General features: G+C 38.9%; 1 protein-coding gene across 2 annotated transcripts in view; it reads left to right on the top strand.

Annotated features, from left to right (window-relative positions):
• Positions 1 to 332: 332 nt before the first annotated feature.
• Positions 333 to 21,334, top strand: part of Pkia (protein kinase inhibitor, alpha) — a 78,763-nt gene continuing 57,761 nt past the window's right edge. Inside the window, exon 1 of one of the 2 annotated variants that reach the window (NM_008862.3) lies at positions 333 to 481. The gene's annotated coding sequence lies outside the window, so the exon portion shown is untranslated. Of the gene's footprint in view, positions 482 to 20,217; positions 20,369 to 21,334 lie in introns of those variants that run through there. The other variant, XM_030252461.1, reaches the window with a different exon arrangement.

Here is a 21,334-nt window from a genome sequence, read left to right on the forward strand (position 1 = left end):
ATAGACAATCATCCCTCAGATTCGGCGAAATGAACAGTACTGATAAGGAAGATGGAGAGGGTGGGAAACCTACACAGTCAGATGGAGCTATCCAAACAGCGATAGTGACAGGGGAGGGCGGAGATCAAGGACTCTCTGCAAAGAAGGTCTGTTTGCCCCTTCTGTTTTGTTGCACAATCCGGCAATGCTGCGGGTGTAAAATCGGTCAGAGAAAATCAGCCTCCACTCCGGGGAGCAGCGTCTTTCGGGTGCAGCTGGCAGACGCAATTCCTGGAACACAGAGCGGCGAGTCTCCCCCCGCGGTTCGCACCGAGTGCGCTGCTCCGGCGGGCGATGACTTCATGCAGCCAGCCTGGAGTAGCCAGCGGCCGCTGCAGCTGCAGGTGGGGCGGGGGCCTTGCGAGCCCAGAGCCCAGCACACGCGGCCAGGCGGGCAGGACTGCAGCCAGGGGCAGCCGGGACGCGTCTCTCCATCCTGAAGGTAAGCCGCTGACCCGCGCTTTCCGATCCAAGACGGCTTTCCGCCTGGTTGGGGCTAGCTTTGTAGGATCCGGGAAAGAAGAATTAACCCGCTGCATTCTACAGTGGGAAATGGAGCAAGGGAGTGAAAGGTTGATTAGCCTTGAATTGAAATGGGAAAAGAGGTGTTCGGAAGAAACAAAGGGGCTTTTCAGCCCCCAGCTCTTAAAGGCGACCAGCCATTTCCGTAGCAGGTTGGTTTAAACACTGATGACTATTAGAAATGTAAAACCGTCTGAATGTCCATTTAACCTTTGTGTCTTCTACTTTCCATCAGTCTTTCTCAGGCTTGGGAGGCGTGTGTCCTTTGAAGCAGTTAGGGCAGTAATCCGTAATCTCTCCCCTACACGTCCTCCTTGCTTCTCTGTCATCTCTGGTGTGATACCTGTGTGTTTCTTCTCTCATCTCAATGTCATGACACCTGCTTGCTTCAATACAGTTCCTTTGGGAGTCAGGGTGCAGTGAGAACTTCGCTCCCCTCCCGAGTTCTGCCTAAGGTGGGCTGCACTTGGCAACTTCTACCTTTATTTTCCATCTTCTCTGCCAATCAGCTCATTGATTTTCAGAGATGCTGTATCTCATCGTCTTTTTCCCTTCTTCAGTTCCATGACTGAGTTCATTAAGGACCCAAGAAGGGCTGTGCCTCACAGAGGGTTTCCCTTAACACACCCCTGTAGCTGTACAAAGGAATAAACGTCCCGCTTTCAGCTCCGGACAGACATGGTTTTCCCGAAGTGTTTTTCTTGCTGTCACCCTGGTTGGCTAACGAAAGGCTTGCTTGAGTGGAATAACAGAATATGTTGGGCTATGCAGACTGTTCTCTCTGCATACATGGGTACAGGAAAAGGAAACGGCAGTCTCTCCAAATATTTCTAGTTCAGCTGGGGTGTAAGAAAATTAGCTGTCAGAGTTTAGTGTAACCATTCCAAAACCAAGTAGTGTGTATGCCTCAGGTTTCCTCAGTAACCCTAAGCTGGGGCTTTCCTGTTGGCAGACAGAAAGCCAAGGTGACCCCAATCTCAGACTTTGATTATTTGAGCATGCCCAGGATTGTCTCCTTATGTACAGGCTCCTCATACCCTCACACACATGAGCTACCCCCACCCACTACCCTTTCCACCCCCAGCTCAAGCCCTTATTCTCAGCTGGGGACATAAGTTTGAGTAAGATATGAAGCAGGTAAGATGGCTGTAGTGGGTGGCTCAAATGTGTGCCTCAACTACAGAGTAGTTGCAGTAAACTGGATTGTGTGGAATCTGGGGGCCAACATTCCGTATATAAGAAGAGCTGTCATCTCCATACTTGAAGATGACAGTATGTTCGACTCAATGGCCATGCCATTTTATTCAGTGAAAAGGTAAATCGGTGAAAATCAGGAGGGCCTTTAACCTACAAATGACAAGTGTGCCTGTTTCCCTTCCCAGTGTTAGAGATTCTCTGATATCAGGCTAATTCTTGTGTGTTTACTTGGTTTAGAAATTCGCTTTAGGAAGATCTCAGTTTGCTCCTTTGTTTCCAACTGCAGTATCTGGGCAGAAGGACAGGTTGCCCACTACAAAACAGCCCGCTCGAGGAACTCTCTCTGGGGTTTCCAGGAACTCAGGTTATTTCTGTTTGTGTATTGTTGTTACTGTATCTTGAATATGTTTTTATTTCACACATTAAACACTTGAGATTTCCTAATAAAGGAAACTAAGAATAAGATTGTAAAAGTCCTCACTCCCTCACCTTCCCTAATTTTAAAATACTTAATGAATCAATTATTTTTCTGAAAAATAACTGATGATATATATATATATATATATATATATATATATATATATATGTGTGTGTGTGTGTGTGTGTGTGTGTGTGTGTGTATGTAATTCTTTTTAGTAAATTTGACTTCTAAATCAAAGCCCAATTATATAATGATCACTTGATCCTACAGGGACAGAAAAAGTCCCTATGATGTTCTGATAAGAGAGAGGTGCCTGAGAAAGCATCCTATATGTTCTGGTTGAGAGAGAGAGGTGCCTGAGAAAGCATCCTATATGTTCTGGTTGAGAGAGAGATGCCTGAGAGCATCCTATATGTTCTGGTTGAGAAAGAGGTGTCTGAGAGCTACCTACGTGTTCTGATTAAGAGTGAGGTGCCTGAGAGAGCATCCTATATGTTCTGGTTGAGAGAGAGATGTCTGAGAGCACTGTGTTGGCAGCTATAAATTCAAAGGCTGTGTTATTTCCTTTTTGAGGAAACTGAAATATCTGGCAAGAAATTGCTTTAGTATCACGGGGATGTTGCTCAGTGAGCTGACAGGATGTCTGTCAATGTTTTCACAGTTGAAACTAATAAAACATGTGAAGGTACCTTGCAGGGAAGGAAGAAAACAACTAAAGAGGTATAGCTAAGGAGGACGTGGTACATAAGAAATGCTGATATGCAGCTTGTTGTAAACTATTTCTAGAAATATTTGTAAGTTCAGAGCTTTAAGCAGAGATATGTGCATGTGTACACACACACAAATGTACAGACACATACAAATGTACACACACATACACATAAACACATATATACACTCACACAGTGAACACATGATTGCACTCACATACACACATATGCATGCACTCACACATACATATTTACACTCATACACACACATATACACATATACACACATATACACAGGAACACACACATGCACACACATATACAAACATGCACACATATTCACAAGAAACATACACACATCACACACATGTATACAGGAACACACACGTGGACACATATACACAAGGATCACATACACACATGCACACAAACACACATATGCATAGTGAACACACATACACACATGTACACACTCTCATACACATACACAGACACACACACACACATAGATGATGTTCTCACTGAGATTGAGTTATTGCCATTTTTCCATTGCTCCCCATGTTGAGAGAGAGACAGAGAGAGAGAGAGAGAGAGAGAGAGAGAGAGAGAGAGAGAGAGAGAGAAAGAGAGAGAGAGAGAGAGATCAGAAATACAGAAGGGATAATCGAATGGTTCGCAGGATCAAGTGCTAAGCGAGCTGCAAGTGTTCATGTGTGTCTGAGAAGATGGAATTGAAGCCAGGCAGCTGCTTTTCCAACCACACAAACATTGTGTGTTGAGCAGACAGCATTATGAGAAGCTTAGCAGGAGCCAATCAAAATGTCAGAGGTGACTCCTCCTGACAAAGGAATGTGAGTGGTGTCACAGTGCTGCCGGTAGCTGCCCCTGAGACAGTCTTACAAAGAGTGATGAAGAACAGAAAGACAGAGGAAGAAATTTCATTCTTTGTTTTTATTAGGTATTTTCTTCATTTACATTTCAAATGCTATCCCCTTTCCCAGTTTCCTCTCCAAAAGACCCCTATACCCTCCCCGCCCTGCTCCCCAACCCACCCACTCCCTCTTCCTGACCCTGGCATTACTGTACTGGGTCATATAATCTTCGAAAGACCAAGGGCCTCTCCTCCCAATGATGGCTGACTAGGCCATCCTCTGCTACGTATGCAGCTAGAGACACAGATCTGGGGGGTACTGGTTAGTTCATATTGTTGATCCTCCTATAGGATTGCAGACCCCTTTAGCTCCTTGGGTACTTTCTCTAGCTCCTTCATTGGGAGCCCTGGGTTCCATTCAATAGATGACTGTGAGCATCCACTTCTGTATTTGCCAGAGACTGGCATAGACTCACAAGAGATAGCTATATCAAGGTCCTGTCAGCAAAATCTTGCTGGCATATGCAATAGTGTCTGGGTTTGGTGGTTGTTCGTGGAATGGATCCCCGGGTGGGGCAGTCTCTGCATGGTCCTTCCTTCCATCTCAGCTCCCAACTTTATCTCTGTAACTCCTTCCATGGGTATTTTGTTTCCCATTCTAAGAAGGAATGAAGTATCCACACTTTGGTCTTCCTTCTTCTTGAGATTCATGAGTTTTGCAAATTGAATATTGGATATTCTGTTTCTGGGCTAATATCCACTTATAAGTGAGTGCATATCATGTGAGTTCTTTTTTGATTCGGTTACCTCACTCAGGATGTTATCCTCCATATGCATCCATTTGTCTAAGAATTTCTTAAATTCATTGTTTTTAGTTGCTGAGTAGTATTCCATTGTGTAAATTTACCACATTTTCTGTATCCATTCCCCTGTTGAGGGACATCTGGGTTCTTTCCAGCTTCTGGCTATCACAACTAAGGCTGCTATGAACATAGTGGAGTATGTGTCCTTATTACAAGTTGGAACATCTTCTGGGTATATGCCCAGGAGAGGTATTGCTGCATCTTCCGGTAGTACTATGTCCAATTTTCTGAGGAAATGCCAGATTGATTTCCAGAATGGTTGTACCAGCTTGCAATCCCCCCAGCAATGGAGAAGTGTTCCTCTTTCTCCACATCCACGCCAGCATCTGCTGTCACCTGAATTTTTGATCTTAGCCATTCTGACTGGTGTGAGGTGGAATCTCAAGGTTGTTTTGATTTGCATTTCCCTGATGATTGAGGATGATGAACACTTTTTCAGGTGCTTCTCAGCCATTCAGTATTCCTCAGCTGAGAATTCTTTGTTTAGCTCTGTACCCCATTTTTAAATAGGTTTACTTGACTTTCTAGAGTCCAGCTTCTCAATTTCTTTATATATATTGGATATTAGTCCCCTATCAGATTTAGGATTGGTAAAGATCCTTTCCCAATCTGTTGGTGGGCATTTTGTCTTATTGACAGTATCTTTTGCCTTAAAGAAGCTTTGCAATTTTATGAGGTCCCATTTGTAGATTCTTGATCTTACAGCACAAACCATTGCTGTTTTGTTCAGGAATTTTTCCCCTGTGCCCATATCTTTGAGGCTTTCCCTCACTTTCTCCTCTATAAGTTTCACTGTCTCCGGTTTTATGTGGAGTTCCTTGCTCCACTTAGACTTGAGCTTTGTACAAGAAGATAAGAATGGATTAATTCACATTCTTCTACATGATAACCGCCAGTTGAGCCAGCACCGTTTGTTGAAAATGCTGTCTTTTTTTTTTACTGGATGGTTGCAGCTTCTTTGTCAAAAATCAAGTGACCATGGGTGTGTAGGTTCATTTCTGTGTCTTCAATTGTATTCCAGTGATCTACCTGTTTGTTGCTGTACCAGTACCATGCAGTTTTTATCACAATTGCTCTGTTGTACAGCTTGAGGTTCATTCTTTTTTTATGCAGTGCCTCCATTGGGACTGAATAGGGAAAACGGGATCATATTGGAGTTTTGAGCTACTCTCAGCGAAAGTATGAGACCCTGTCTCTCTTCCTTTTTTCTTTTGATTTTTCTCAATCTTTTTTTTTCCACTTCAGATTTTATCCCCCTCTTGGTCCACCCTCTGACTGTTCTACATTCCATACCTCCTCTCCCCACCCCTACCTGTCTCCAAGAAGATGTTCCCACCCCCCACTCCCACCCCACCAGACCTTCCCACTCCATGGGGCCTCCAGTCTCTTGAGAATTAGGTGCATCTTCTCTGACTGAACCCAGACCCAGCAGTCCTCTGCTGATTATGTCTTGGGGGCATCATATCAGCTGGTGTATGCTGCCTGGTTGCTGGTCCAGTGTCTGAGAGATCTGGGGGTCCAGGTTAATTGAGACTGCTGGTCCTCCTACAGGGTCACCCTTCTCTTCAGCTTCTTCCAGCTTTTCCTGTCTTATACGAACACCAAAAGCTACATTAACATTAACAGTGGTGCCTTGATTGATAGAGTTCTCCAATACTTTCCTCCTTTTTGTAGTTATGGTAAATAATCCCTACCAAGCAGGGTGGTAGCTCATCCAGCTTCCCTCTGACCCTCTGCAACTCACCCATGCCAGCCAAACGTAAAGTCACTTCCCGTGCATGCCTTCTGATAGCAGGGATATCAGGCCTCTATATCTTTACCAGTTTAGCCATGCTGCATGCCTTGAGATTCATAGTTGTCACCTCTAATGTGAAGTCTTCTCTGATGAAATAAGCTTTCTTCTCTTTTGTCTAAATCCCTACAGTTCTTTCTGTCTTGAGCCATTCATTATGTGAATGTGCACTGCCTCTTTATCAAGAGAAGAAAGAAAGAAAGAAAGAGAGAGAGAGAGAGAGAGAGAGAGAGAGAGAGAGAGAGAAAGAAAGAAAGAAAGAAAGAAAGAAAGAAAGAAAGGGAGAAAGAAAGAAAGAGAGAGAGAGAGAGAGAGAGGAAGGAAGGAAGGGAGGGAAGGGAAGGGAAGGGAAGGGAAGGGAAGGGAAGGGAAGGGAAGGGAAGGGAAGGGAAGGGAAGGGAAGGGAAGGGAAGGGAAGGGAAGGGAAGGGAAGGGAAGGGAAGGAAAGGAAAGGAAAGGAAAGGAAAGGAAAGGAAAGGAAAGGAAAGGAAAGGAAAGGAAAGGAAAGGAAAGGAAAGGAAAGGAAGACCAACAATGAAGACAGAGGCTGAAATCAGCGCATTACCTCAACCAACTGTGCAGCACCATGGCAAATGTTCATGGCATTTTCATGACAAAAGGACTCAGAATTCTGAGCTGACAAGTGTGCAGTTGAGCATGGCCAGAACTGACAGCTGTAGTCCACTTTGAAACACACTCATTTATCATTAAAAAACTGTATATCTCCTTCATGTCTAATTTATTCATAACATTGCTATGTGCAGGAGTTTGTCTTTGTCAGTGAAGGAAATGATAATAAATTACATTCATCAGCCACACAGTTTCCAGTCTAAGGAGCTACATACCACCTTAAATTCTTAGCAGCCTTGTAAAGAGGCTGTAACCAGCTGGCATTGCTGCTCTTGATTCAAACACATGTGGTAAGAACAATAGTAACCTAGAAATAATTCAAGAAGGGGAGGTTAAGTCTCAAAAGGACACATTCAGCTGTCATTTCTTTTACATGCCTCCTAAAACTTTTGGTTTGTAGCCAAAATATAGTAATTGCATAACCACAAAAAATGATTGTAATTTTTAAATCTTTATAATATCTGTACTCATGTAATAAATTTATATTTTATAGTATATTGTATAATTATGTAAAATGTTCCAAGGTGTAAACACATAAGGAAACTAGAACATGGATATATACATATATGATGGGTATATTATTTTAAAATTAGTTTAGTAATTTAATTACATAAAACTTGAAGTCAATTTAACACGTCAATTTATCATTTTAAGCTACTTTAATTACATACAGTCATGATGTTGTACAAAGGCCATGCTATCCATTTTCAGAAATTTTTGTCATCCTGAACAGATTTTTTTTAATAGTAATCCATCATTCTCTGTTCATTTAGCTACCTAGTAAACTCTGTATTCTGTGCCTATCAATTTCTCCATTTTGTGTCACAAAAAGTGGCACTATTGCACTAGTTGTCTTATTATGTTTAGCTTTTACACTTAATATGATGCTTTCAGAATTTATCTGTACCATTATGAGGCAGGATTTCATTCCAGTTGAAAGCTATTTTATCTTTGCATGAACTATATTTTGCAATTTTTAGGTGCAGAACACTTTCAGTATACTGCATTGCTAGCTTGCATTATGCTTTACAACAATCTAGGAACGTTTACTAAACTTCTATGTGTATGCCATAATTTATTCAGTCAAAAAAGTTGTTAAGTATTAAGTATGTATTAAGTAAAAAATTGTCTTGTGACTACAAGCCGTGGTTATAAACTTCAAGCCACAGTTATGTGGTTATAGACATAGTGGTTTATGTATCTATAACATAAAAGTTAATGACTTTTATATTTGGTGGAAGTATGAATAAGCACGTATGTTTGACTATCGAAGCTAACTTTAAAAATTCTGACCTTCTGTAGGGAATATTTATCTTTACTCCCGAGCCATTTGCAGGAATCTTGCAAGTGAACCCAAGTAATAAAAGGTTTCTGAATAAGGAGATCGTATCACAGTTTTTCATCTGTCATTTGCAAGGAAACATACTCTATATAAATATTGGGAGATTTCAAGTTTCACATATTTTGTAGTATCAAAATCAGTGTGGCACAGATGTCCCATCTGGTAGAAAGAATGAATTGATGGGAAGTTTCTGGTTCCAGAAGAGGATCACTGTGTTTAACCTAATCTATAGCAAGCTCTAGCAAGCTCTGTTTTTAAAATTCAAATGTATGTGCCTGCTTTATGATAGCTCTTCAGCCTTTTCTTCGTTTCTTTCTGGTGCATCCTTTTAGTTTATCTTGAGGCAATTTTTAAAATGCCAGCATCTATTATTTAAGCTGACTTATCTAGCGCTTGGAATACAGGAAGCATAAGTGGAAATATGGGATGTAACTACTCAGTGCATGACGATGTTTCACCTGTCATGTGCAAGGCAGGAGAAACACTACAATGTAAAGATGAAGAAATGAGTGTTGTGTCATATACTTAAAACTCATGGATTGAAATAGTTTGTATTTAACTGGCAAAATCACTCCACAGTGTTGTTGCCTGTAGACATGTACCTGTGGTAAATTCTGAATGTTTTCCCTTCTTTTTGCTACCACTTAGGGTCTCACTTTGTCAAATGAAATTTGGTTTTTAACTCATTTGCTGGCAAGGTGAGCTACAATAAGTTTTTTTTCCTCTGTCAACTTCTTTTATATAATTAAAAACAGAAAAATTAGGATAGTTGTGATTATTTAAAAAATAACATAATCAGCTAAGTGTGGTGTTGAATGCTTGTAATTCACATACTCAAGAGACTAGGGCAAGAAGACTGCTTGCTGCTGGTTCATACTGCAAGATCTGGTCTTGAAAGCAAACAGAAACAATTAAAAAAAAACAAAATTTACTGTAATTTCTGTAGTAGTGAGAGTGACTACGTATTTTCCATCTTTACTATTTGTGTGAGATGTTTATAATGATACCTTGTTATGGCGTCTCTTCCTGAATGTCGCCCTAACATAAGGCAAACCAAGCTTTGAAAATGCCTGAGCCTCTCTATTTCAAAGCAATGGGCTCTGATCCAACAGTGCTGTGGGAATTAGTCTTAGCTTCTATTTTTGACTTTTGAGCAGCTGATTGGATAACCCGACACAAGTGATTGGCATCTTCTTTCCTCTCTGAATTATGCTGCATGTCTCCTCACACTTGTCAGTGACTCATCAGAAATGGCGGGGAGGGTTTGATGTGAGGGTGTTGACTTCAGAAACCAAACACCAAGAAGGAATGGAAGTGCCTCTTCCTGGGCAATCATGGTTGCTATTTGCTTTTGCCAGTTACAGTGTTGAATCTCCAAGGGAAGGAAAGACAGCCTTAATCCATAAACACTCTTAGAGCTCGTCTCTCCCTCTTCTACTCTCAAAGACTCTAAGAGAGTGCTGCGCACATCTGGGGAAAAGACAATTCTTTTCTCAAATAAATTTTTATTTAATTTTTCTTGCGATTTTCCTATAGTACTCTTTGAACATATCTTTTTAATGTGTAAACATTGTTGAAATTTTATACAGCTAATCAAAATAGTTAAATTATCAAAAGGAAAAATTAGCCTGTAATGCTATGGTACACCACTCAGAGCTGTTTTTCATTGGTTATGTAGTTTAATATTTGGAGCTCACAAAATTTTATATTCACAGAGTGATTTATTATTAGTTCCAGCTTATTAGGTTTAATGAACAACAACTTTAAACCAATATTTTTAAAATGCAATACCTGAAGCATAAGCTCTTTGGTATGATGACTATTAAAGGAATCCTTGAAAGGCAAATTTCAATTTTTGTTGTTGTTGCATGGCTCTCTTTTATTTACGTGAATAATTTATTTCTGCTTAATAAAAGAAGCATTAAAAAATACCAAGAGTTTTAGATATTGTATGATATGCTAATCATTGCTCAAAAATAATATGTTGCAGCTTGAGAGAGGGCTCAACTGTTAAGATTGCATGTTGACCTGCGAAGGATCTGAGTTTGTTTCTCAGCATCCACATGCAGAAACATACAACTACCAGCTTCATGTTCCCTTCTGGCCTTCACAGGTTCCTGTACTTCCATCATATGTCCACATTCAGAATCATGCAATACGATTTATTAAACATAAAAATGTAAGTGAGACATCTATGGTGATTGGCAGCTCCAGCCATATTTGCAGTGATTCATTGTGACTGATGGTCTATCTCTTCAATTTATCTGCAGCTAAAATATCATTCTCTTACATGAAAAGCACAAATCATTAGTGAATATCTTCTCAGTTCAAAGCTAATAAATGAGCACGGTAAACTATTCCTCAAAGGCTTGATATGAGGCCTTGCCTCATCTTAAAATGTTGAGTTGAGAACAAGGAAGATATTTCTGTGAAAGATACTCATGTTTCTGCATTTGTACATTTATTGCAGTTAAATAGAAGTGTTATAAGCTAATTTTTTAGTTGATTATACGTGAATAGATATTTGTAGATAGATTATGGATGTGTATATATTCATGCTCTTATTTCAAATATTTGATTACTACAAATTTAATTTCATTTAGAATTTGGATAATACATGTTTTCAGAATTAAGTCTTATAAAAATACCAAAAGCCCTTACATGCATTTTATGATCCCATGTACTATATCTTCTTTTAATTATAGGTCTTTATTTAAATGTTTAATCAAACATTCAATTACAGAAGAGAAAGGTTTATTTTTTCATCAATTAAGTGTTTCAGCCCCTGCCATCAGACTTTCTCCTTTGAGTAATGCATTGTCCAATGTAAAGAATTTTTCCTGTATGTCTACGTTGCAAGATGTTTTTCAGTGCCTCTGGAATCCTAACTCTTCTGAAGAAAGTGTTTTAGAGCCAGACACAGATGCAGACACTGCATCTCATCAGTCAGCGATGGTAGTTTAGGAATTTTAGTTTAACTATTAAGTATTAACATGTAGAAACTGCTACAACTTTAAGGTCAGACAAATTTGAAGTTACTGATGTTACTATAATGATTTCTCAGAATTGCTACTTGTCCATGCTTAAGCCAAGAAAAAGTCAATGTACTCTCATCTGCTTTAACAGATAGATTTAACATCTGGATATTGCTTCTAGAACAAAGAGGGAATTTACTTGTGTAGATGTGTTTAATAGCTGACCATTATTAAAAGTGAGGGAAAGATGCTAAAAGGTGAATGTTTTCACAGATTTCTTGAATAATGAGGCTGAAAATAGTGAACATAACAGGGGAACGTAAACCATTGCTCATCCCTGAATCAATACAATCCGTTATGTTGTAGACGCATTATATCATCCAACTCTCTAATGCTGGAAGAACAATAATCACAGTCGTGGTTCAGAGAGAGAGCTTGAAACTCATGATAGTGACATGCCACTTTAAAGAGTATCTATATGAAGAGCAGAGCAAAATTCAAACTCACTTCAAGTCATGCTCTCCACTCAGCTATAGATATGAACATAAAAATAGGAACTCAGGTTCAATCTGCTACTGACTACAGATTCCTTGGCAATTCTCACTGCAAATCGCACCAGGAAAACCTCTCTGCAGGTATTTGCGTAGAGCAAAGGATGGACCTCTTTAGCATCTCCTCAGCTGCAATTCACTCTTCTACCCCACCCACCAAAAAGATCCTAGCTGGTGTGCCTTTTGGCTTTGAACTAATTCTCCAGAATAGACTATACATAGTAGCTGAAGATTGGAATTTGAATAAGCAAACATAGGCAATACTGATGGTTGTGATTTGAATAAGATTCCAGTGGAGTTTGCATTTGTATAATTCTTCCATCAGTGAGATGTTATTAGTTTATTTATGTACATGAACATTCTCTAGGTCCAACTTAAGGTTAATTTTCCATACTATAATATTATTTCTGAACCTAATTGCAACATAAAATTGTATAATGTCCTGTTTTAAAAGGTATCCAAATGGGACAAAAAAAAATCTCTCCTATAACTAACTACATTACACAAATTTAGTTAATTTTGATTAAGCTTCTATTGAATCCACAATAGTTAAGCAACTTGTTTATGAGATTTGTATTGTTTAAGGCTTCTAAAGCATCACTACTATATGCAATTTTTAAAGCAGTTTGACACCGGATGGGTATTTTTTCAACTACTACAAAAAAGCAAGAAAATGAATACATTAATATTTTTAACTTCAGACAAGAGTTTTTAATTTAAAAATTAGTCACTTGTTAATGAGATTCCAAATGTGTTCTAAGTACCTGATTTTTCCCTGTATCAGATTTCTGTAGTGGTTTTGTATGTACCATCATTAGTTACTGAGGCAATCCTTTACTACCTACTATTTCTGAGTTCCCTTAATGTCTGATATTGAAAACCCAGGGTAGACATTGATTACTAAAATGACAGGGCTTGGCGATTTAAGCTTTCAGTTTAAAAATAAAAAATAAAAGAATAGAAAAAGAAAGAAGCTAGAATGGGCAAAGGGAAATGAGTCAGCTGATAAGAGTATGTGGTGCCAACATCAAAATTAATAGAAATTTGAAGCAATCGCACTAAAATCAGGGACTAGACAAGGTGGCCCACTATCTCCCTACTTATTCAATCCAGTACTTGGAAGTCCTAGCTAGAGCAATTAGACAACAAAACAAAATCAAAGGGATAAAATTTGGAAAGGACGGAGTCAAAATATCACTATTTGCAGATGATATGATAGTATATATAAGTGAACCTAAAAATTCCACCAGAGAACTCCTAAACCTGATAAACAACTTCAATGAAGTAGCTGAATATAAAATCAACTCAAACAAATCAGTGGCCTTTCTCTACACAAAGGATAAACAGGCTGAGAAAGAAATTAGGGAAACAACACCCTTCACAATAGTCACGAACAATATAAAATACATTGGTGTGACTCTAACTAAGGAAGTGAAACATCTGAATGATAAGAACTTCAAGTATCTGAAGAAAGAAATCAAAGAAGATCTCAGAAGATTGAAAGATCTCCCATGCACATGGATTGGCAGGATGTATATAGTAAAATGGCTATCTTGCAGAAAGCAATCTACAGATTCAGTGCAATCTCCATCAAAATTCCAACTCAATTCTTCACAGAGTTAGAAAGGGCAATTTGCAAATTCATCTGGAATAACAAAAAACCTAGGATAGCAAAAACTATTCTTAACAATAAAAGAACCTCTGGTGGAATCACCATGCCTGACCTCAAGCTGTATTACAGAACAATTGTGATTAAAAACTGCATGGTACTGGTACAATGACAGACAGGTAGATCAATGGGGTAGAATTGAAGACCCAGAAATGAACCCACACACCTATGGTCACTTGATCTTTGACAAGGGAGCTAAAACCATCCAGTGGAAAAAAGACAGCATTTTCAATAAATGGTTCTGGCACAACTGGCAATGCGAATTAATCCATTCTTATCTCCTTGTACAAAGCTCAAGTCTGAGTGGATCAAGGAACTCCACATAAAACCAGAGACACTGAAACTTATACAAGAGAAAGTAGGGAAGAGCCTCGAAGATGTGGGCACAGGGGGAAAATTCCTGAACAGAACACCAATGTAAGATTAAGAATCGACAAATAGGACCTCATAAAATTACAAAGCTTCTGTAAGGCCAAGGACACTATCAGTAAGACAAAACGAAAATGAACAGATTGGGAAAGGATCTTGACCAATCCTAAATGTGATAGGGGACTAATATTATATGTATATGTTGGACTCCAGAAAACCAAATAGCCCTATTAAAAAATGGTGTACAGAGCTAAACAAAGAATTCTCAACTGAGGAATAACGAATGGCTCAAAAGCACCTTAAAAAAAAATGTTCAACATCCTTAATCATCAGGGAAATAGAAATCAAAACCACCCTGAAATTCCACCTCACACCAGTCAGAATGGCTAAGATCAAAATTCAGGTGACAGCAGATGCTGGTGAGGTTGTGGAGAAAGAGGAACACTCCTCCATTGCTGGTGGGATTGCAAGCTGGTACAACCACTCTGGAATTCAGTTTGGTGGTTCCTCTGAAAACTGGACATAGTACTACTGGAAGATCCAGCAATACCACTCCTGGGCATATATCCAGAAGATGCTCCAACTTGTAATAAGGACACATGCTCCACTATGTTCATAGCAGCCTTATTTATAATAGCCAGAAGCTGGAAAGAATCCAGATGTCCCTCAAGAGAGAATGGATACAGAAAATATGGTAAGTTTACACAATGGAGTACTACTACACAGCTATTAAAAACAATGAATTTATGAAATCCTTAGACAAATGGATGCATCTGGAGAATATCATCCTGAGTGAGGTAACCCGATCACAAAAGAACTCACATGATATGCACTCACTGATAAGTGGATATTAGCCCAGAAGCTTGGAATACCCAAGATACAATTTGCAAAACATGTGAAACTCAAGAAGAAGGAAAACCAAAGTGTGGATATTTCGGTCCTTCTTAGAAGGGGGAACAAATACTCATGGAATGAGTTACAGAGACAAACTGCAGAGCAGAGACTGAAGGTATGACCATCCAGAAACTGACCGACCTGGGGATCCATCCCATAAACAACCACCAAACCCAGACAATATTGCAGATGACAACAAGAGCTTGCTGATAGGATCCTGATATAGCTGTCTCCTGAGAGGCTCTGCTAGAGCCTGACTAATACAGAAGCAGATACTCACAGGCATTGACTAGAGGGAGCACAGGGTCCCCAACGAAGGCACTAGATAAAGAACCCAAGGATCTGATGGGGTTTTCAGCACCCTGAAGGAACAACAATATGAGTAACCAGTACCCCCAGAGCTCCCTGGGACTAAACCACCAATCAAAGAAAACACATGGTGGGACTCATGTCTACTGCTGCCTATGTTGCAGAGAATGGCCTAGACGGTATTCAGTGGAAGGGAGGCCCCTGATCTTGTGAAGGTTCAATACCCCAGTATAGGAGACTGTCAGGGCCAGGAAGCAGGTGAGTTGGGGAGCAGGGGAAGTGGGGAGGGGATAGGGGATTTTTGGAGAGAAAACTAGGAAAGGGGATAACATTTTAAATGTAAATAAGAAAATATCTAATTTAAAAAAAAAAAAAAAAGAGCGTGTGCTGCTTTTGCAGAGGACCCAAGTGCTGTTCCCAGTATCCCTTTTGGGCGGTTTTCAAATGCCTATTCCTCCAGATCCTGTGTGTCGTTGTTAGGAAGTAATTCCAGTTATGTTAACATTTACTCATGCGAGACTCCTGTTATTCGCAGCTTGAACCTTTTTTGTCTCCCTGTACCACAGCCTAGAACACTTGTGGGCTTTATTCAAGATAACTTAAGGTTTGTTCTTTTAGGCATCAGAAACTCCATGTACTGGTATCTCACAATAAATGGTTAACAGTGCAGGCTGCACTTCAGTTTTCAAGCAAGATGTTTGGGGAAGTGTTTTAAAATAAAGTCAACCAGGAAAAAAAAAGTACAGAATTATGTACAAAAGAGATCTCACTTAAATGTGTGTGTTGGATTTTAGTTTGTCATTTTATAGCTTTGTATGAGTGCATGTATGTATATAAACCACATGCATGCCTGGTTCCTGTGGAGTCAGCACAGAACATCTGAACTCCGGAAACTGGAGGTAAAGATGATTGTGAGCCACCATGTAGTGCTATGAATCAAACTTGGGTCCCTTGCAACAACAACAAGTGCTCTTAACCAGTGCCAACTCTCCAGACCATGTTTGGCATTTTGGGGTAGGAAAATATTCTTACAGGAAAAAAATACTACATTAGTAATGCATGAATACTTTAGCTGAGCTTTATTATATTAAAAACAAGTGCCACTTTTATTTTTCAAGTAAAAGAAAACTAAAAGGCAACCATAGGAACTGTCCAATTTTAAGCTGGAATTTCTTGACATAATATAGCAATACGAAAGTTTTGAGAAACTTAGCTGCAACATAACGGGAATTCTTTCATTGGTAGATATTTTCACGTCTAAATTTCAGTTTTGTTTCATGACCCTGAAACTGCATGAATATCTTCTTAGGAAAGTGCATGAAAATCAGGAAAGTCTTGATTCCCTGGGAAGAGTGGCTGAGTAGGATCTGCAGCTTGAATGCATATTTCAGTTGTGATTCTGAAGCGGCTTCTTTTCAGAGCTTGGGAAATGTGAGCACTGCACTGTGCAATGGCTGGAAACATGGTCGAGTTGCTATCAGTAGTGAGGTTGAAGAAGTTCATATTATCTAACTATCTAGTCCCCTGCATAGTAACAAATTGCTTCCAAATCTAAAAGTATTCGCAGCATATATCCAAAAGGAGAAGGATATGGGAGGAGAAATCATGATCAGAATATATTGTTTGAAAATTTTTCCAATAAAAAATTAAAAGGGAGTAATCACTAATCCCAATTTCTGGCAGGTTATGGGTAACTTGGATTCAGAGAATTGGGAAATTGACTTAGTCCTAACTGGGCCTCCAATGTTTTGTTTTTATGTCTTACTTTTCAAATGATGTCAATCCTGTATGACTAGAACTAATAGGGAATTAAGCAACATCACTAACTAAAAATGTACCTGCATGATTAGGCAAAATGTCTCTTCCATTCTTGAAAGTGTTCTTTGGGATTTGGCTTATTGAGCATCATTATCCAGACTTGAGTGGGAACAGTGAAGTCAGAGAGGGACTCATCAAATACATGTCTGTGGGAACCACAAGGAATGATGCTTTTCCCCCAGCCACTGATTTTCTACAGTCAGAGCCAAGATAAGTAAAATGTCTGTCAAATGGTCATCAGTAAACATTAGTGGTAATGAGTGTGGGCTATTTATTGTTTAAAAAGACCAAAATTCTGAGCTTCATTTTGACTGCTTGTCAAGCATTTGACATCTTAGGACAGAAAATACTGTTTGAAATGATGAACATTTTGCTTTATTAGTTGTCCTTATGAGAAATAATGCATCAAGTGGAGAAGCAGCATATAGGAGAGCTGCCACCATATCAGATTGATTTCTGCTGAAGAGTCTTTATGGTCACTGTGTGCTTAAACTGTGGTTGACTTCAGTCCACTGTAAAATAGACAGTAAATGTCCAATATAAAAATCTATTTGGCCGGGCGGTGGTGGCACATGCCTTTAATCCCAGCACTCGGGAGGCAGAGGCAGGTGGATTTCTGAGTTCGAGGTCAGCCTGGTCTACAGAGTGAGTTCCAGGACAGCCAGGACAATACAGAGAAACCCTGTTTTAAAAAAAACAAACAAAAAAACAAAAACCAAACAAACAAAAAAAACCAAACAAAAAAACCTATTTTAATTTATTTTCCTGAATATTCTTCTTGGCATTTTCTTGCTTTGTCTCGCCTTTCTTGGACATGAAATAAAAGGCCTAGGCATCAGCTTTAGCATGAATCTCAGCCACGTGGAGAGCTTGTGAGAACAGGATTTGTGGGGGAGTGACTGATGCTACACCTCTCTTTCTTTCTGACAAATTCCTGTAAAGTGGTTTTGCTGTTAGTCTGTAAAGTCTGGCTAACAGTGGTAGAGGGAGACTGTTGGAAGAAGAACATTGTGGGAGAGACATGGAGTGCTGACAGGCCCAGATCTCCCTCTCTGTGTCGTCCACATCATCTTTCTAGAAGATAATAACAGTCGACTGGGAGCCTAAGGGCTATCCTAAGATTAGCACAGCATAGTACTACTATCCTGTGTAAATTCACTATGAGGTTGTCCTACAGTATCACTCCTAACCTTTGGGCAAACTCAAGTTCAATTTCAACCTTTAACCACTCTCTGCTAGATTTGTTTTCTATACAAAACAAATGGTCATTTTTCTTTTTGATCACTAAAAGATATCAAGAAATACAAAAGCCAGTTATGACTGATGATATTAAGTAAGCCCCATATAGTTTTAACTTACATGAATTTCCATATTACATAGATAAACTTAGGAGTATTTATTTTTCTATAAATTGTTATGTAGTAAGTATAATTGCCACATGACATCTTTCTGCTGGTAAATATTTATGCTAGTTATAATTAGAAATGAATGTAGAGAATCTTGGTAAGTCAAGCATACTCTAGTTGAAAACCATATATTGACAAAGATCAACACAAAATTTTCTTGGTGACATTTTTTTGTAAAGTTGGGTGGATAGGAAAGGGAGGATAGATCTGGAAGGAGTTTTGGAAGGGTAACGAATATGATCAAAACGTCATATTCAACTGAAAGAACTAAAGTAATCAACAAAGTCATAGCAAACTAGAATAATTGTCAAGGAAGGAGAGAGGCTCAAGCTCACCATGGCATCTTACAGTGATTCTGGATTTCATACTGCTGTGAAAAAAATCATTAAATGCCTCGTGTTGATGAAATGTCGAGAGTCTGTGGGCTATTTGGTAGCATATCATGATAAAATCTTTGCATAGTTTGTTTCTGAAATTCACTTCCTGTCGTGTAGTCTAGGATATCATTTTAATCTTCCTTTGCATCTGACAAACACAGTTGAGTCAAAGCTTGATTGAAAGTTTGTAGCATAGGAGACAGGCAAGTCTGGAGACATTTTGGTAGAATGTATGGCTCAGTTGTGGGTGTGTTAGGTTGATGCTGACTCGTCCTAGCAGGAAGATCTAACTCCGAACTGAGGACCGGTGGAGTTGTGTGGATGACAGTGGCTGCTGGAACGGACAGGTAGTATGCTTATTTCTGCCAAACTATGAATGAATTGAATGTTTCATTTTATAAGGTATGTGAACTAAAAATAATAGGCCACAATTATTTTTAAACACTGAAGAAACAACACTAGTATAAAGAAACAAATCTTATGTCAAAAAAAATCAACTGTAAATAAATGAATTAAATATAGCATACAACATGTAAAAGAAAAGCTAGTGAGATCCATTTTAACAGGCAACAGAAATCCTTCTTATAAACAGTACTATCTGAACTATACCAAAAATAGGAGCAAATGACAACACTTGAACTACAATAATTCTTTTATTCAGTACTAAAATCTAAGTTAAAATTGAGAACTTCACCTTGGAGTAAAGGATGCTTATTAATTCTTTTGAGAATTTCATGCAGTGTATTTTGATCATATTCATTCTCTGTGCTACAACTCCCTTTCCTAACAGATCAATTCCAACATCCCACCATCTCTTTTTCTGTAGTTGACATTGATACATGTATAAGTATATATATACACATACAACCCGCTGTTCCTTTTAATGTTGCTCAGCTCATGATGTTTATATTTTGGAACTAGCCATGTAGGAGACTCATCTCTGGGGGAAGACTGATTCTGCCTCTCTTGGTAGCTTCTAATTGCCTATAGCTTTTCACTGAGGGTTAAAGTCCAGGGAGATTTCTCCCATACAGTTGTCATGTCAACTGTCATCATTTGGCTCTTGCTTCGGCTACCATACAGTTCAGATTTTGAGGGTTCAGCTTTCCTGGCTGATAGAGAAGTTACAATTTGACAGCCAATGCTTGGATTCTCTGGCTTTTCCCGACTTTCCACCTCTTCTTCTGGATGTTCAGAAGTTGGTGTGAAGTGCTAGCAAGAGTCAAAACCAAAGAATTTCTCTACCATGACTTTCATCTGCCATCAACCTGGGAATTGTTTTCCACTGTAAAAAATAGACATGAATTGTGTCTTAAGGGAATTGCTGCTTTGTTTCATTATGTATTTGTTTCTAGTAAAACCACTGTTATTTTATTGTCTATTAAATAAACCATGTACAGGCTATTTAGGCATTTTTATTATTCTAAACTTGCCACATCTACATCACCTTTCTCTCTTTTAGTTGTCCTGTGCTAATTGAGGCACAAGCCTTCTCAAGACCTGATATGAGTTCCAATTTCTGTGATGATTTTCAGGCCCTGGACTCTGCCAGGCATTTGATTTGCCAAGTAGAAGACACAAGAAACCCACTTTACTATAATATGCTTTAACAGGTAATAGATAAGTTAAACATTACCAAATTATCCTAATCATTCCTGTGATATTAAAAAGAAGGGATTACAGTCTTCTCTCCTAGAGTCGATTCAGTGTCTTCATGACAATTAAGATTTCTTGAATGAACTTGGCTTTGAGATTTCAAGGTCATTGCATGCAAGTGATCACTTCCTGAGGAATTATCTTCTCCTACTCCTCATACCCTCTCTACAGATAAAGCTTCACATTGGAGAAGTCAATATTTATGCTTTACTTGTTTTACAGTGATGTAATACAACGGTACACTGAACTCTAACTCCCTGGTCATTATCTAACATACAACATGTAAATATTACAAATGAGTGAGTGTTTTTGAAATTCATAAAGTGAATTTACCTTGAAGAATTGAATGAGAATAAGTGTTGAAAATCTACTGGAATATTTGTTTTTTAAATATACTAATACAGAAATCAAACCTTCTATTACACTCAGTAGTTGGGCAGCAAAGTAAACACATATTGTGATTCTATGGGAAGATATCAGCCAGTTTACACTGTGACCTTCACTTACACACATTCTAATTTCTTTTCTTTTCTTTCTTTTTTTTTTTTTTTCTTTTTTTGACTTTTTGAAACAGGGTTTCTCTGTGTAGCTCTGGCTGTCCTGGAACTCACTCTGTAGACCAGGCTGGACTCAAACTCAGAAATCCGCCTGCCTCTGCCTCCCAAGTGCTGGGATTAAAGGTGTGCACCACCACTGCCTGGCACATTCTAATTTCTTTCTTATAAATGCTATCTAAGCCAAACAACCATTAATTGCTCATATTAAAACTTGTGGAGAAACTATAAAGAAGAATAAGAAAAAAGATTTTCATAAAAATGTGACTTGTCAATTTATTTACAATCAAAATATAAATGTAAGTAGTTAGTAATAGGGACCAGATTAAGTTAAATTGTATTCAGTGAACATCACATATTCTTTAATGT

Source organism: Mus musculus, chromosome 3, assembly GCF_000001635.26.
Source record: "Mus musculus strain C57BL/6J chromosome 3, GRCm38.p6 C57BL/6J".
Taxonomy (NCBI): domain Eukaryota; kingdom Metazoa; phylum Chordata; class Mammalia; order Rodentia; family Muridae; genus Mus; species Mus musculus.